This window comes from Panulirus ornatus, chromosome 22, assembly GCF_036320965.1.
Source record: "Panulirus ornatus isolate Po-2019 chromosome 22, ASM3632096v1, whole genome shotgun sequence".
NCBI classification, from domain to species: domain Eukaryota; kingdom Metazoa; phylum Arthropoda; class Malacostraca; order Decapoda; family Palinuridae; genus Panulirus; species Panulirus ornatus.
The window spans coordinates 13,567,373-13,585,903 of NC_092245.1; the positions used below are offsets into that span (position 1 = coordinate 13,567,373).

General features: G+C 41.6%; 1 protein-coding gene and 1 long non-coding RNA gene across 3 annotated transcripts in view; one reads left to right on the forward strand and one right to left on the reverse strand.

Moving 5' to 3' along the window:
• LOC139756564 (homeobox protein abdominal-B-like) overlaps positions 1–18,531 on the forward strand; it is a 217,365-nt gene that overhangs the window by 75,808 nt on the left and 123,026 nt on the right. The window contains exon 1 of one of the 2 annotated variants that reach the window (XM_071676168.1): positions 1,546–2,077. The exons of the other annotated variant lie outside the window; for it this stretch is intronic. The gene's annotated coding sequence lies outside the window, so the exon portion shown is untranslated. Of the gene's footprint in view, positions 1–1,545; positions 2,078–18,531 lie in introns of those variants that run through there. 2 annotated transcript variants of the gene reach the window in all.
• The window catches only part of LOC139756565 (uncharacterized), a 75,530-nt gene that overhangs the window by 44,672 nt on the left and 12,327 nt on the right, over positions 1–18,531 (reverse strand). The window lies entirely within an intron of this gene.

The following is an 18,531-nucleotide window of genomic DNA, read 5'->3' on the forward strand; positions in this document are numbered from 1 at the left end:
GCATGACACCGTTCCTGTGTCATAAATCAGCGTGCCAGACACGATCAGAACCACCGGAGGGGCAACAGTCTGATTGCAATCTGCCAGGTCCAACAGCTGATTCGATCTTCCAGAACAGCTGATTTGTCAGAAACAGCTGATGATCTGCCAGCTGATTTGTCAGGAACAGCTGATGATCTGCCAGCTGATCTGCCAAATCAGCTGACTATGCGAGGAGCCAAGACAAGATCTAAATGCCATTTCATCGCCCGTTTGTCTTTGTGTAAAGTTCGAGCCTTTTGCATTCAACACAGTCCCACACTTGTGCATAAGACGTTTTGGTGTAAACCATATGAAACCTTTGTCTTCTGGTGTATTTTTAGATATTGTACATAATGATCTGGAAGATTTATTTGCTGGGAATAATCTTAACACTTGCTTGAAGTTTTAGTGATTATAGTTTCTTCAGGTTAATGGTCCTTGCTTCCTTTGGGATTAGCTTGAACCGCAGGCATGTATTTGCAAACGCAGGCATGTATTTGCATCAAGATATTCATCTTTCCTGGTGTATTTCCAACAGCTGTGTTGAACATGTGTGTGATGTGTTGCGGGTTCGTGGTGTATTTTAGGGAGTCTCTTGACGATATTGCGTCTTTTCGCTGGAGCTTTGTTTCCGAATGTCTTATTTATGATTGTGTTCGTGTGGGAAGAGTGAAATGAATGGGAAAGTTACGATCAAGATGAGTAAGTAGAGATTTTAGAGGAAGGAAGAACACAAGGAAACAATCAAAAAAGAGGAAGAGGAGGGAGGGAGGGAGGGGAAGAGATATAGGGAACAAAGAAGAAGAATAGGAGTTAAGAGTAGAAACATAGGTTTTGAAGACATACGAAATGAGAGAGATGATGATATTTAAAGGAGTTAAGAGAGGAAGAGGTAGGAAAGATTGGGGAGAGATAAAGAGGATGTGAAGATGTAGAAGATTGGAAGGAGAGGAAGAGGAAAAAAGGTGCAGAGGGAGGAGTAAGGGAGGGATGGGAAAGGATGATGTAGATAAGTGAATGAAGAAAATGAGGACACATATTGGATGAAAGAGGAGCAAGAGAAGGTCGAGAAGAAAGACATTCCCACCCCCCTGAGCGGGGGAGGTCGGGCGGGGTCAGAGGTCATCGTGAGAGCCAGGCACGTCTCCCAGACCTTGATACCGATCATCAATCAGGGCTCAAACTGGCCTTCTCTACGTGGCCTCTTCCTCCCTCACTTCTCCCCAACTTTTTCATGGTCATTTCGTGCGCAATTCTCCTTTCGTTTTTTGAGAACGTAAGATTCATTACCCCTCTGGCGAATTTTTTTGGAATAATTTCCGACCCATTTTGCTATCATATCTGATGATAAACACGGGGTCCGACTTCTTGCGACCGCCGTATCGCAGATATTATAAATGTTTTGCCGAAACAGTTGGAGCGAATCTAAGGCGGTAGTTCCTGGTGTTGGCGGCAGATGGCGCGAGTGTTCGTCTAGTGTTTGGGGCGTCCATCAAGCTCTGGCGTCCTCACCAACCAACACCCCCCTCCTTCCTCTCTCTATCTTACGGAATTCCGTTCTTCCATTTTTCCCCCTCGTCGCGAACGTGTTCCGAGGCTCCGAATGGTTTGGAAATGTCGAAAGGAAAATATTTGGAATGCCGTGTGCCACCGTTGTGGCGTGTGTGCGTGTCAGAACGGCGAGGAACAGCTACAGAAGGACAGCGGCACGGAGCTATGAGACCCCCGGTCATCGAGGCGAACACGCGTCGCTTCCCAGTTGGGAAGGTAATTCCTCCTTCGTCTCCTTCATTTTCTTCTTCTTCCTTCCTCCGCTTCAAGCTGCCGCTGGCCACCACCACCACCGTTTCTACTGCCGTTCCTCCTCCTGCTGCTGCTGCTGCTGCTGTTGCTTCCCGAACCTTAAGCAAAGCTATTTCCATCGTTAATGTGACGTATTTCCGACCCTTCCCGTGTCGCCAGGGAACCGTGTAAGGCCTTAGCAAAACAACGGGTCCGGCAGCTCCCTACGCCTACGAAGCGAAGGCGTCCCTTCTGTTTATTCTTAAAGGCACAGGTAAGTCCATACAGCTTGTCTTATTTACCTTACCAACCTCCCAGTGTATCTCCTTCCTTCCCCACCCTCACACCCAACCAAAATAAGACTGATATATCCGTAAATTCTGTCTATCTCTTTTTTTTTTTTTCTTCTTCTTCTTCTACTGCAATATTTCTAGACTGACAAAACCGGTCGAAATTTTATTGCGTTCTGTGATCATTTACAGCTTCCCTCCAGGTGTCGTAATGCCTTGAATATTTTTGGTGTTTGGTCACGTTCTTAATATATATATATATATATATATATATATATATATATATATATATATATATATATATATATATATATATATATATATATATATATATATACATATATATATATATATATATATATATATATATATATATATATATATATATATATATATATATAATTCATAATCTGATTATCCACTCTAAGTTCCTTGAATTAGGAAAACGCAACTTATGAAAATAATAGAAATATGGCAGATTTCAAATTACATATTTTTAGATACCTGTAAACCTCCGGACGGGAAAGAAAAAAAAAACAGAATTGCACGGAAGTTTTTATTATATTTGGCCAGAGCTTATGTAAATATTGTTAGCCAACCATCCCAAAGCATATCTTTCGTAATCATGTTTGCACAATTTCGCTTGGATAAACAAAAATTATTTTTTTATCTTAGTTATATATATATAAGTATTAACATAAAAACCCAGTCCTAAATGTAGTCACACACACACACACACACACACACACACACACACACACACATATATATATATATATATATATATATATATATATATATATATATATATATATATATATATATATATATATATATATATCCGGCCAGTATTCCATGATGATATTGATGATATTACATATGATAAACCTGTTTAAATTGTATTAAATAATTCTTTAATGATCCTTCCTTACCTCTGAATTTCTAGATGTATTGATATCGCTATATCGGTTGCTGCAAGTGCTTGCTATGCACCAGGCACAGAAAATGCTGTGTACGTGAGACACAGAAAATGTCTCGTATCGCTTCTATGCTTCTCATATATCGTCTTGAAGGCAGAGGCATACAATAGTGCGTGCAATCCACTCACGATATTTTGCAATTTGCAAATTTCTGTTTTAGTTTGCATAATGTATATTTCGTCCATTTTCTTCTTTCCCATATCTTTCTCTGTTTCACCTTTATTCTATACATTGTCTTTGTTTATATAGATATAAATATATTTCCTTTTATGTGTATATATCTTTATTTTGTTTACCTTGAAATGCTTCATTTAATCCACCTTCCTGAGTCTAATTTATCTTTATTTTCATTTTTCACAATCTTTATTTCGCCCACATTCATTGCTTCTATGCCTCTTTCTCCATGTGAATATAATCTTTACTTCATACACCTGTTTTGTTATTGTTCTTTTCTTTATTTCCACACGCTATATTTTGCACGCCTTGGCACCTGTGTTTATTTATTTTTCTTCTCATATGATTTATTTCAATTACATTCTTTAATGTTGTTTTTGCCTCTATGTATTAATTTCATCCTCTTTCTTTGTTCCTATATTTATTTCTTCTTCGCATGCAGATTAATACACATGTACCTGCAAAAAAAAAAAAAAAAGGTGGCCATAAAATTTAGCTTTCTCATAGATTTTCATAGTTTCTGTTACCTTCACCTGAGGGAATAGACTTATTCATCTCATCACATCTCCTTCGCCATGATCTATCCCAAAGTCGAGAAGCAGATAAAGAAATACTTCATCGATCGTCCACTTTAGATATTTCCATCCTAATGTTTATTACTCTTTTTCGAGATTTTTCCTTCGTGCACAGTTACATATAGACACACAAACATATAGAAATACACGTATACTTGTATAATGCCAGTAGAACAATGCTTCTCCAAACTTATGATAATTTTTTTACTGATTCCTCATCAATGTTGTGATTATTTCTCTTCTTATTTCTCTTGATATCCTTCTTGGTGCGTTTTTCCGTCCATACACATGAATATATCCATTTCTCACGCACACACGTACAGACACACGAGAGTATCTATAGATATAACTCTCAGAGGGCGACGGTCCTCAACAGCTAGTTGTCTGGTGAGGTGGGTGTCGGGAGAGGAACTGACATACAGGTGGTCCACACACCCCACACTATAATAAAACAAAATTGCCTAATATAGACAAACTTTTTTCTGTCTTCCTTTTTTCTTTTTTCTTTTTTTTTTTTTACCTACACCCGATTTTAAGGGTTCCGATGGATTGTCGTATTCCCTAGGCCGCAGCCAGCACTTAAGACGCCTTAAATTAGCATAATCGTAAATATGCAAATGGGAATAGTACGGCTCGTTTTTACCCTTATTCTTACCCACAGGCTCTGCCCAGACCCACACACACACACACACACACACACACACACACACACACACACACACACACACACACACGTCTTCAGGGTTCTCTCTATTTCATCCGAAAAAAAAAATGAAATCTTTTTGAGGGTAGTAGAGGTTCTTCTGTTTACGGGGAAGATTGGATACTGAAAGCTTGCTTGTCTCCGAAGATGGCTGGAAGATCTGGCTTGCCGAGCGGGCGAAGGCGGTGTATTCACTCCTTCCTTCCCTGTGGGAGTAAATTGGGATGATTTTATTGATGGAGATGGTTAATGCGACAAGATGGCGTAATGGGAGGCTGTTGGCGGGAAAGACGATGGTGCGTTCCATCTATAACACGTCAGCTTTGTGTGGTATTCTTAACTCTATGACATTTCCATATCCTTAGGACCTTAAGGAGATTCATATGTGTATAAATCATGCAGTAATAACTTTTATGTCGAATTGGTGATTTCCTTTGAGACAGTTGGGTATGTCTGTTTTTATGTTCGCTCAATCACTTCATATATGAATATTTACGGTTGTTTAATTATGACGTCTCACTATCTTCTGTACAATAAAACGTATCCGTTCACCGTAGCGGGAGATCAATATAATTATAATGAACAAATAGAAATCATTATTATTATCATTATCATTATTATTATTATTATTATTGTTATTATCATCATTAATAATATTATTATTATTATCATTATTATTATTATTATTATTATTATTATTATTATTATTATTACTATTATTATTACTATTGTCATTATTGTTATTATCATTATCATTATTATTATTATTATTATTATTATTATCATTATTATTATTATAATAATTATCATTATCATTATTATTAGTATTATTTATATTGATGTCATTATCATTATCATTATCATCATTGCTATTTCTTTTTATCTTTATTATTATTATCAGTGTTATTACTATCATTATTATTATCATTAGTCGTAGTATTATTAGTATTATTATTATTAGTATTATTATCATTATTATCATTATCATTATTATTACCGACTTCTTAATAATCATCTTAACCTTCAATAGCGTCATGAACAATAATGTTGATTAATACCAAAGTGAGATTCAAGTGGATGATCAACTGTTATCAAAAAATTAACTTTTAGATAATTCTTTTTCTCTCAAATCTTTAAAGTAAAATTTTCTAATATTCAGAAAATAAAATGTGATTAGATTTCCATCAAAGTGAAATGTTAATTTCGGTTCAGATAATTTTTCATATTTATGATACATATGTGAAGCATCATAACTACTCCACACGCATTATATACATACATATATATATATATATATATATATATATATATATATATATATATATATATATATATATATATATATATATATATATATATATGTATATATATATGTATGTCGTCGCTACCTTGGGAATGATTTAAAAGAATATTTACATTGTTGGAGGCACAAATGAGGATTTTTCAGATTCATAAGTTTTTGAATATTGATATGAATTTCATCCATTATTTACATGACAAAGTCTGCCCCAGAATGTTGGTGGTATTTGGATCCATGACACCACACACACTTAACTTAGAAATTCATAAACACGACTACGAATTCATTATTATTAGAGTGACACAAACACACACACACACACACACACACACACACACACATGAATATTCTTGTAAAATTTAAAACATAAGTGCGTGCCTCTCCCCGCTCCTCAGTCTTCCTTTGAATCAGTTTTTCGAGTGAAATATAAGCGTGTCTTGTTGGCTGGTTTATTCTGGTGGGCGTTTGGCGCTGGCGGGTGCCAATAATGCCTCGTGCTGTTGCAAATTGACCATGTAATTTCTCCTGTTCACACAGCAGAGAATGAGGTGTTTCACGCCATAATCTGGTGTGTGTGTGTGTTTGTGTGTGTGTGAGTTGTCAATTCAACTCTTGAAGCGACCTCAATTGTCTCCCCTTCAACCCGTAAACTACATGCGTCCTTTACGTAATCCTCAACACCACAGCTAATTACCACCACACACTTTAAAACTCCAACACCACCACCAACATCAATACCATCACCACCATCGTCATCTCCACCACCAACGCTAACACGACCAACCTCATCACACCTCATCATCTCCAACACAACACCGTGCCTTTTACACATCAGCCCTTTTTACCGGGAGGGTCAGCTACGTCATCATACATCCGGTAGCCATCTTGGGTTTACCGGGGAACGTTAATTCGGTTCTCCCGGTCCTGGGCGGCGCGTCGCTGCTCCGCCGGTGACCAAGCCTACCCCTGCGTCACCGGTACCGGACGTGCTGGGGTCGTGGTGAGAGAGAGAGAGAAGCGATCGTCTTTAGGTAAACCAACAACACGACTGACATAGAGGTAAACTCTCCCTCCAGTGGTCCACAGATGGGATTAACCAGCGAGAGTTTACCTGATAGTTTACATCTCAGTGACTTGACGCAAGGTTATTGGGTTTTTGAAGGACCATCAAAACGTGTTTAGGATTTAGAAGACTGTGATTTAGATGGAAATATAGAGCAAAAGAGGAAGGAAGGGAAGCTTCACCCCACCATGATTAAAAAAAAAAGAAAAAGAAAACCGATTACTTCACTAATTTTTCATTCTTCACGAATCTTTCAGTATTTCATGAACTCTTCCTTCGTTTCATGCATCTTTCATAATCCCATGCATCCTTCATCGTGTTCCTCTGAATCATGGGTTAAGTTTTCTTCTGAAGCTAACTTGTGAGAGAGAGAGAGAGTGTTTTATGAGTGTCTCGTGTACCCTGTGACATCAGACAGACCCACCCCCAACCCCCAACCCCCACCTGATGATTTATGAGTTTATGAGTATATCATACGACATCTTTATGCACATCGTGTCAGTGAGTCGATCTGTCTATAACATCTGTATGGTTGAGTAGCCTCTTCGGTAAACACACACACACACACACACACACACACACACACACACACACACACACTACATATATATATATATATATATATATATATATATATATATATATATATATATATATATATATATATATATATATATATATTACACCATTATACCACGAGTGGGTACACGCCTCTCGTGGCCAAATATTTACACTGTAAATCTCACTTAGCGTAATGTATGAGACCTCTTTGGCAGGTGTAACATTATATCCATCTTTTGGTATACGTAAGTGGTGGTCTATAACAAACACTTAAACTCTCTCTAAAGCATAAGACTCCGGGATAAGTGTTGTTTGTGTACACAAACACCTACGTACTGATAAGCACAAACATCAGCCATAACAAACAGGTGCTTAAGAAAGTCTGACTGTCTATTTCATAACACATGGGAATGTATATATATATATATATATATATATATATATATATATATATATATATATATATATATATATATATAATGTATATGTGTGTGTATGTTTGTCTGTTTGCTTGTCTGTCTGCCTGTATGTCTGTCTGTGCCTGTGTGTGTGTGTGTGCGTGCAGACAATGATACTGCGTTCAAGTACTGGAAGCTTTTAGATCCAACAAGGAAGAATGATATCGTCTCCTGCATTAATAAAGCAGACTCAGGAATTATTACAGCCGCGGTGAATGTGAGGGATTGAGTATCAACACCCCTTTAAGACAACTGGATCCCATCGATCACCAGGTGTGTGTGTGTGTGGGTGTGAGATCCACGACGCTGGGCGACACTGCAGCCAGCCAAACCACCGTCTCTTGGTACGAGCCATCATGGCTGGTGATTGCGACTGCCGCAGTCACCAGCCGCCGCTGCCGCCGCCGCCGCCGCCGTCGGGCTGGCTTGCCGGGAGAGAGAGAGAGAGAGAGAGAGAGAGAGAGAGAGAGAGAGAGAGAGAGAGAGAGAGAGAGAGAGGAGGTCCGGTATATATTTGGTAGTAAGATGATATAAACAGCTTAGTGGTAACCTAATTTCTTAAAGGTGTGTGTGTGTGTGTGTGTGTGTGTGTGTGAGGATGTCTGGGTGGGCGGATTAAGACCCTTCATGTGAGCGAGTCATAAACACAACAAACAATTAGACGCCACGCTGGGGCCGAGGGGGGTTGGGGGGGTGGGGGGGTCCCTCATGATCACAGAGAATCAGAAACTAGTCATCAATAATTCGCTATAGAAATCACGTAAGATAAATGTATACATACACACGAAAGGTTTATACTATAATTAAGGTAATTAGAAGACAAAAGTCCTTTGATGAAGTCGGTCGTTTGAATGGGGGGAATTCAGGTGGTTTTTTTTTTTTTTTTTGAGAGAGAGAGGGGGGAAAGGGAGGGGGAAAGGGAGGGGGAAAGGGAGGGGGAAAGGGAGGGGGGAGAGGGGGCAGCGAATCATCCGCAACGAATCAATGATTCACGCTCGAGATTCCATCGTGCGAATCAGTGGAGGAATAAGCAGCTGGGGCGTGATGAAGACGCTTCGCTGGGCCTCTGCGCCACCGCTGCCTCCAGCAGCCAGCAAGGGATGAATTACTACACAGTAAAACTCACGATACACACTCGAATTGCTTTGAGCAGTCGGCGATGTGCTCCCAGATTGGTTCGTATGATTTCACACTGGCGGCGATGGTGGTGGTAATTGTGGTCGTTGTGGTGGTAGTAATAGTGGTAGTAGTAGTAGTAGTAGTAGTCTGGTCCCCTGAAATGATGGGAGGGAGAGGGAGATGGTGGTGTCATTTATCATACTGGATTGTGTCTACCTACTCTGAGCCGGAGAGTTGAATCCCCTAGAGTTTATCAGAATGAAGTGGATGGAGGACGTGTGGATTACAACCCTCGATTTTACAACTGGATTTCAGCACTTCGTTGTGAAATGTTTGTCGGTAGTGACAGTTTTCACACTCGTTTGTAAATCAAGTGTTGTGGGAAGGATTCTATGGGTGTGTGTGTGCGTAGGAATGGTTTTTGAGATGCGTTTTTGGCCTGCGCAAAGTGAATGGTTTGATGAAAGTATTGACCCTACTGGGGCTGAAGACTGGGAAGAAAATATAGACATTGGCTATAGAAGAATAGTAAATGGGTTGGATTATCTATCAGACTTTATTGGGTATTTCTACCAGACATTACAAAAGTTTCAGATACTCGCTAATACATTCATATGATTACCTCGACCAGCGTTGATCATATGACCCTCAGACGCTCTGTATATGAGGCTTCAAAGCTGCGTTCGTCAAGAGCAAGGAATGAACGAGAGAGTCTTCGACAACGCTGTACTCCTTTTCGTCCACTGACGATGATATAAGAACCTCAACAGAGTTGACTCTCAAAGTAACCACACGCACAAACACACACACACACACACACACACACACACACACACACACACACACACTTCACCAACATACCTGTTGCGCTAATTTTTGCAGTGTCTGGACGAGGCCATTACTGGATATGATTGCATCATAAAATCATGACCACGTGTCACTTCAGCAACCCTCTGCAACTGGGGATTCCTCCCACCCTACTACCCCTTTCCACTTCCCTTACCATCCCACCTCCCCATTCCAGATCTATCCCACCTCTTGAAAAAAGGAATATACAGAAAGCTGAAGAAAGAGATAGTCGGAAAAGAGAGAGGAAAACACATTTATGGTCTCGGGTGGAGTGAGGGGACGGATGATAAACGCTGAAGAAGGAGGAAAAGAAGGAACACAACCAGAAGGCAATAAAGAAAGAGGAAGACAAATTGCTGAAGGTCCGTCGGACAAGATCGTTATAAAAGACAGGTAAGAAGGAGAACCAGGTGGAAGCTAGAGGAAGGCCATAAACGAGGAAATTTATGAGAATTATACAAAATAATTAGAAAAACATTGAAGAAAAGGAAACAGGAAAGAATATTGAAGAAAAATGGATAAAGGGAAAAAAAGGTGATGATGAAGAAGAAGAAGAAAAAGAAAAAATGAAGAAGGAGGAGCAGGAGGAGGAGAAAAAAAAAGAAAGAAGAGGAAGAAGATGCGACGAAGAAGAAGCGTTAAAGAAGAAGAAGAGGAGGGGAGGAGGCGGATAATAAGAAGATGAAGAAAATGAAGAAGCAGAAGAAGAAGAAGAAGAAGAAGAAGAAGAAGAAGAAGAAGAAGAAGAGGGGGCAGGAGGCGGATAATAAGAAGATGAAAAAGAAGAAGAAGAAGAAGAAGAAGAAGAAGAAGAAGAAGAAGAAGAAGAAGAAGAAGAACAAGAAGAAGAAGAAGAATCCTGGAGGCAAGCAACAAGAAGAATACTAAGGACCTCAGCGTCTAGTGTGTCTGGACATATGCTAGTCGCCGACGGTTCCCGCCGCCGTCAGTTGCCGGACCGGCATATACCTCATGAATATAAATGATAACTGATTTTCTTCAAAGTAAATGGAACAAGTGGTTCGTCCCGCAAGAAGAGTTTCACAATAAAAGACAAACGCGTGGCAGCATCTTACACGAGAGAGAATGTTTTATTATTATAAATATGAAATGTATCTATGGAAATATTGCTTGATATTTATATGTTTAAAGTTAAGTCTTTGGTTCCTATCTTCCTCCACTCCCGTGTACTCCCCTCCCCACCTTACTCTCCCCTCCCCCCTTCTCTCTCCCCCTGCCAACATCCCCCCACCCCACCAGGCCTGGGGAAGGGGGAGCAGGTGGACAGGCATGATAAAGCGCAGCCGGCTACCGCCTCCTTGCTCCCCAGGTATAGACACGTTCCCCTGCTGAGGCGCCTCCTGGGGAGGGTTGCTGGATGATGGGGCCCCCTGGGGAGGGTTGCTGGGTGCTGGGGTCTCCTAGGGATGGTTGCTGGGTGCTAGGCCCTTCTGGGGAGAGTTGCTTGGTGCTTGGGCCCTTCTGGGGGAGGGATGCTGGTTACAAAGGCCTTCATGGAGGGGAGGGTGCTCGGTGCTGGGGGCTCCTTGGGTAGGGTCCTTTGGTGCTGGGGTCCTCCTGGGGAAGCGGTGCTAGATTCTAGGATCTTCTGGGGAGGGGTGCTAGGTACTGGGCCCCACTTGGAAAAGGGGCGCAGCAATCCTCTTGGAGAAGTGGGTGCTGGATGTTGCTGGGCCTCCTCGGGAAGGGTTCTGGGTTCTGGAAGCCTCTTGGGAAAGGTGTTCTTGGGTTTCCTGGGGTAAGGAACTGGGACCTTCCTGGGGAAGGAACGCACTGTGCTGGGGAAGCCTACACTGTCCCCTCTCTCTCTTATCTTATCTTCACGGACATTCTACCTTCCTCCGTTTTCCATCCCTGTCTCCACTATCTTATTCTTTACTCTTTTTCTTTTTCGTAAAGGTAATCTGTCATCCTCTTTATTCCAGAGCTATATATTTTGTCTTCATATTAAGGATTTTTCACTTATAATAATTTTCTCTACGTCTATCTTAATGTTATTAACCTTTCCATACATCAATTTTTTCTTCCTTATCTGTCATTTATTTCATTTACGTTCTTCCTTTTTCTTTTTAGTTTTCTTTGTTTTTCAATGTCTGTTTTAATCAGTAACCACCTTTCTCTCGTTTTTTTTCTATTATTTTCTTGTGTTTTTGCTCCACAAACGTTTTCTGTCGTACTCAAGGATCGTTCCATCGTACTCAAGCATCGTACCATCGTACTCAAGGAATGTACCATCGTAATTTAGGATCGTACCATCGTACTCAAGGGTCTTACCATCGCATTCAAGGATCGCATCGTCGTACTCAATGGTTTCAACTATTTTCCTCACGATATCCCACAATTTGGTAATAGCTGTACTAGTGGTGATGAGACAAGTCTACATTACCAGTAGTTTAGGCCACAAACATCGTTACGATCATGGTGTGCATTGCTAATTGACCATTAATTAGTGGTAATGTGGTCTCATTAACCGACCGCTGTAATTATTCCCCAGTAGACTATTGCCTGGTGTTTTGTGTAATTACCTTCTTGTAATCACCCAGTTGTACAGTACAGGGGAGGAGGCTTTACCTACACTCGTGGGACCCTCATCTCTTTACTCTCAAAATTTATTTTTTAAAACTTTTGTATAATATTTTACCTTCACATGTTCATTAATTAAGCTATTCCATTTAATCACTACAGTTACTCTGTAGAAATACTTCTTTGCATCGTTATTTGATACTGTTTTTGTTCAATTTTTTTTTGTTATGACTACTCATTTCTTTGGCACTTCTCGAGGGTTTCCTTGTTTCTCAAAAATTTCTCAAAAATTAAGATATATGAAAGGAACGTTTTAAAATCCCATCTAGCCGAATCTCTTCATATCAATTACCATTTCCTCAAAAAGAGAAAACATTAATTTGAACTCCAACAATCTAACTTCACCAGAGACTTTTAAAAAAGTTATTATCTCACAAAAATATTCCCGTCAGACTTTTTTCTTTCTCAATGCTAGATCAACTTTTATCATAGTAATCTACAACCTATAACAACCCATTCGTATTAGTTGCTACATCATAACATTGTTATCGTAGTCCTAAACTGAGACTTAACAACCTTTATCTCTCATATCTCATTGTCACAGACAACAGCTAATATCCTCGCCTATTAACAGTCTCCTTAACAACCTTGTACAACCAAGTTCTTCACAACAGCCTCGTTCAGAGCGATGATCCTTGACCCTAACAACAACAGCAACATCTTCAAGGGGGAAATTCTTTTTTTACTAGCGATATTCTCTACGTAGCAGCTCTTGCTAACAAGCCGCCCTTTTCTAGCCGGTTTTACGGACAATTTTTGGCTTCATATCGGATAACCACCTGCTGGCTCTTATATCTAACAAGCGATGCATAGATACTTTTTCCCTCTCCTCCTAATCTTATCCACATAAAGACTTTCTTTAATGTGTCCTTCTTAGCCATTTTCTGCCGACCATCTTGCACTGATGTCAAATTTTTAACCACATTCAGCGTTTTCAACTCACGTTTTACATTCGCCACAAACACTTTTTGTTTTTATTTTCGCAAGGGATCTCTTCAGTGTAGCAGGTCTTGCTAATGAGATGTCTCACCCTAGCGTGTTTCGCTAATAATCCCAGCCTCGTATCATTAGCCTTGCCGTCAGCGTTACCTCCACTTTAGCGGCTCAGTTCCTTCCGTCAGTGGTGTCATCGTCAGAGGGTGTCACCTGAGACATGCCCTGGCGTATCATATTTGACGTTTCTTATTGTAATTAGAGAAGAGTAACGAGGAGAGGGATGCGTGGCTCTGTCTGATATGTTGTCTGGTTTGACGATTATCCGTAGCACTTAGGCGTTGCAAGCACGTAAGCGTATTTGTCCTCTGAATTTATATCATGCGGAGAGAGAGAGAGAGAGAGAGAGAGAGAGAGAGAGAGAGAGAGAGAGAGAGAGAGAGAGAGAGAGAGAGAGAACGTGCATCATTCGTCAGTATGTTTATATACAAGAACATATCTTGCCTGACGTTGGAGGCTATCATATATCTCAATGAAATCTCTATGTCTCTCATGGTAGGTCTTGCACGATATCTCTCTCTCTCTCTCTCTCTCTCTCTCTCTCTCTCTCTCTCTCTCTCTCTCTCTCTCTCTCTCTCTCTCTCTCAGTGTAAAGGTACATTTGAAAACAGATAGAGACATTTTTTTTTCTTTTCCTTTGACGTTTTCATACCACCGAGGCGCACGTGTCCACAATTATGTATGTACTGCACACATTTAATCTTCCTGGCATGTGTATAAAACGCACCCAGACGCACCAAGCAAAAACGTGTATCAATTTCAGAGTATTGTATTAAAAGGCTAAATGTTTGGCGGATTTTGTTTCATGTTAAAAAGGATTTTCGAGGGAGGGACGGAGGGAGGGAGGGAGAGAGAGAGAGGAAGATGAGGGGGGAGGGAGAGATAAGGGAGAAAAAGCTTTCCGTATGAGTTGATGAAGGGAGAGATATTAAGGACATTCGTACCTAATATATTCCCCAGCTTTTTCAGCCCAGAGCAAGTGAACACGAGGGAAGTGTGTTTGTCTGATGAAATAAAAAAAAAAAGTTTGGCTTTAGATTTTACCCTGTTTGTCTTACGAGCTAATGGTGACCAAGCGAGAAAACCCAAAGAATTATATGTATTATGTAAATTTTGGGAAAAACAAGCAATAGATGTTTTTTTCTTTCAGGAAAATGAGAGAAAGAAGTCCCCTTTTTGAACGGATTTGAAGAAAACGGAAACAGAAATTTTGCCTCATCTTATTTTCTTAACTCTTGGTGTTGACGATAAGAAATATTAGAGGTCGTCAGTGGATTCCCTCAGGCAATCTCTCCTCATTCCTCCTCCCACACCGACATGGAAACGCTCTTCCGCACGGGACCTCGACAATGGGATCTAACACCTTTCCACCCTCAGTATTTCTGGGAGGGGGAAGAATCCAACACCCCTCCTCCCCAGCTTGCGATCACGAGCCTTAAAAACGCTCTCAGAGTTGGATTCCAAGAGGAACATTTCGCCTCAGGCTTTCGCCAGACTAGGCTTTTTGCAAGACGCTTTATATATGTATCTAAAAGTAAGGCGTTTCGACCATGTTGATAAAAAAAAATTCCAAGGAGAGTCTAAGGTTTGTTTTCCGTCCTGTAGAGTATTTCTAAACGTACCAGAAAAAGAAAGAAAGATGTTTGTTTTGAATCAACATCGTGGAATTAGATCTTTGAAATGAAAGGATGGATAGTAGTAGCCGACCCTCCGTCACTTTTGATCGGAAAAACAAGTGAGAAGCCTTTAGCATTTCACACAAAATCGACTGACGAAAGATAAAAGAATTACTTCATTACCTAAGTCGTCCTCCGTCGAATCAGATCCAGTCGGTATAGCAACAAAAATTCAAGGATGGACAGTGGAACTATCAGCCTTACGCCTACACTTCATAAGAAAGTATTAGTTTGCGAAGCTTCAGATCACGTCTATAGAAGGAGACGGAACAATGAGATGCTCACTACGTCAGAATCGTAAGTGGGCTTAACTGCCGAAGTGCGAAAGACTTCGTGAGACCTGAGTTCGAGGTAGATCACGATGGCTGACCACTTGACGAGGATTAACGAACCTCCATCTTGAAAGACTGCTCACACCAGCGTATTTCGTAACAGAAAAATGAGCAGTCAGTTTTAGAAAATGTGAGGTCGTGGACGTGGTGGATAGAAGAGGTGAAACAAATCCAGACTGACAGATGAATAAAGCTTTTACTGTAACTCTCTTAAGTTTGGATATTGTCGTAAAGCTTTGAACTACGAAATGCTTTGAAATCCCCTCACTCTTTTTGTTTGTGTGTATGTGTGTGTGTGTGTGTGTGTGTGTGGGGTGGTATTAGCCGCGTCATTGGCGGAACTTTGAATTCAAAAGCATTCGAGATTTCTTTTAGGTTCGTTGAGTCGTGTGTGCAACTTGGAAGCATGCGCGGTGTAACCTATCTATCATGCCTGCGTGAGCTGGTTGCTTAGCGCAAGCTTTTGACTGAACCTCATTCGCGGTATTGACCCCAAAAAGGATCATCACCGAAAGGCAAAAGTTATTCATATATTCATCCGTGTTATTATGATCTTTTTTTTTCTTCATTCTTTTTCATTTCTCTTCGTCTTATTTCAACTCATCGGTCATTCGTCCTTACACGATAATGAGAACTTCGTAATGTAGTTAACGTAGACAGAAATATGGTGTATGTCCTGCTTGTACAATACAAAATCTGGTTCCGCCCTTTTTTTTTCTACTCTCTCTCTCTCTCTCTCTCTCTCTCTCTCTCTCTCTCTCTCTCTCTCTCTCTCTCTCTCTCTCTCTCTCTCTCATTCCGTCGGGAAGGAGGAACTTCATACACAACTTTCAAGGGAACTCACTCAAAATTTCATCAACTTTTCCAGTTCTAAAGAAGCCGCAGAGAATAAAGCGCCCCCTCCCCCTCCAAATATGTTGCCGGGTTGGATGGGGGAAAGTAGGTAGCGGGATGGTGAAGGAGGGGATGGTGTGAGGGAGGGAGGGTGGGAAGGGAAGGGAAGGGAAGGGAAGGGAGTATACAGGGAAGAGGGAGGCGTCTGGAAAAATTTTTTTCTGGACGCCTGGAAAAGGTCGTTCCGTTCCAGTGGGCCTCTAGTTTGTTGCAAAAGTTAGATTGGACGCCAAAGTTGTGATGAAGACCCGAAATTTTTCGCAATTGATCACATGAAAGATGCTCCAGGCAAAGACTTTTTTGTTGTTGTTGTTTAAAAAAAACCGCAACTTTTTTTTTTTTCTAAAGGCTTTTCTTTTCCTCTATCTATCATCTGTCTATTTGTTACCTCATGCACAGAGATGTGTCTTTTATTTCCTCTTTTGCTCACGAAAGATTCTTCAAGTTCTGGGTTTGTTTATGAGGTTTTATGACCCGCTCGTATACAACCGCAGAGGAAATTTAAACAAAAGTTTAAATGGTGGGTAGTCTTACGTTTATTTGTTTATACTTTTTATTTTTGGAAGGCACCGATCAAGGGTACTGGTGCTGATATATTACTCATTTATCTATCTACCTATCTATCTATCTATCTATCTATCTATCTATCTATCTATCTATCTATCTATCTAGATAACAAGATTGTTCCCTTCCCTGACACGTTAGTAAAGGGTCTTGCCTGACTGAGGTCCTGCTTGGGATAGATACACTTTGGGTTGTGCTTGAATGAAGTCCTACTTGAGTGAGGTCCTCCTTGGATGAGATCTGGCTTCAGTAAGTTTCTGTAGGTGATATCTTCCTCAGGTGAAGTCCTGCTTAGGCGAGGTCTTGCTCGGGTAAGGCGAGATCCTGCTTGGGTGAGGTTCTCCTCGGGTGAGCTCCTGCTTCAGCGAGGTTCAGTCCGGGTCAGGTCAAGACATCTGGCTCGACCTCGTCTTGGGTTTCGTCTGGAGGGAGACGCCAGTTGGTACAATAAAGGCCTCAGACAACTTGCGGATTCGAAGCTGTTTCTGAGAACACTCGGGTCTACCTTCTCCGAAAACTTCTCGTGTGTGTGTATGTGTGTAGCTACGAATCCAGTCAGATCCAAGATCGTGCAACAGCACCAGAGAGAGAGAGAGAGAGAGAGAGAGAGAGAGAGAGAGAGAGAGAGAGAGAGAGAGAGAGAGAGAGAGAGAGAGAGACAGAGACAGAGACAGAGAGAGAGAGAGATGCTTCACATGACGTATGGACTGATGCAAATGAAGCAATGTGATCAAATAAGTCCCAAGTGGTTTAGTAACTGTCTTCGTCAGCGATCAACCACCAGTCTCCGGTGATCAACATCACGCGCCTCTTGAGCCTGATAGAACGCGTGTTGCCCCCGTGATCGTGTGCTGGACACGTGTTCTCCCTGCATCGTGGCAGACACCACTTGGGCAGGGGGGCGTGGGCAGGGGGGCGTGGGCAGGGGGGGCGGCGTGGGAGGAGGGGGGGGGGGGCAGCAACACGTGCTCTGCCTGACCCCCATCACCCCTCCAGACAGACGAGAAAGAGAGTATGTGCTGGTCCGTGACCCCAGCGGCTCACCTCCAGTAACAAGGACCTTGTAAAGTCACCCTTAAGGAAAGGGATCAGGAGGGAGGGAGGGGGAAGGAAGGAGGAGGGAGGTGTGGAGGAGTGGGTGGAGGTGGTGGTTTGTCTTGATCTTGACCCTTAGGAGGGGAAGGGGAGGGGGAGCAGGCAGGTTACACGCCTACCGTTGGTAAGGTTGGCGGGGGGCCAAAGCCTCCTGGCCCAGGCTTAATATTTGGCCACGCTGAGCACATTTGGCCGCTTTATTACCGCCGCTCGCTCGTTACCATCCTGGCCGAATATTGCGGACGACGGACGAGGAATTCTGAAAGGATTTCTGGGTCTCAGAACGCCAGGAGCGGCCGGCCCTTGGGACTATGTAGCTAACTGTGGCTCACGGAGGAGGAGGAACAGGAGGTGGGGAAGGAGGAGGGGGAGGGAGGAACAGAGCATCATCGGTCGGGGATGTGAGAGAAGGAGGGGGAAGAAGGGAGGCACAATTTAACGTCCTCACACCTCGCTCTGGAAACCCCATATTAAAAACTTCCTGTTGGCAATGAGAAC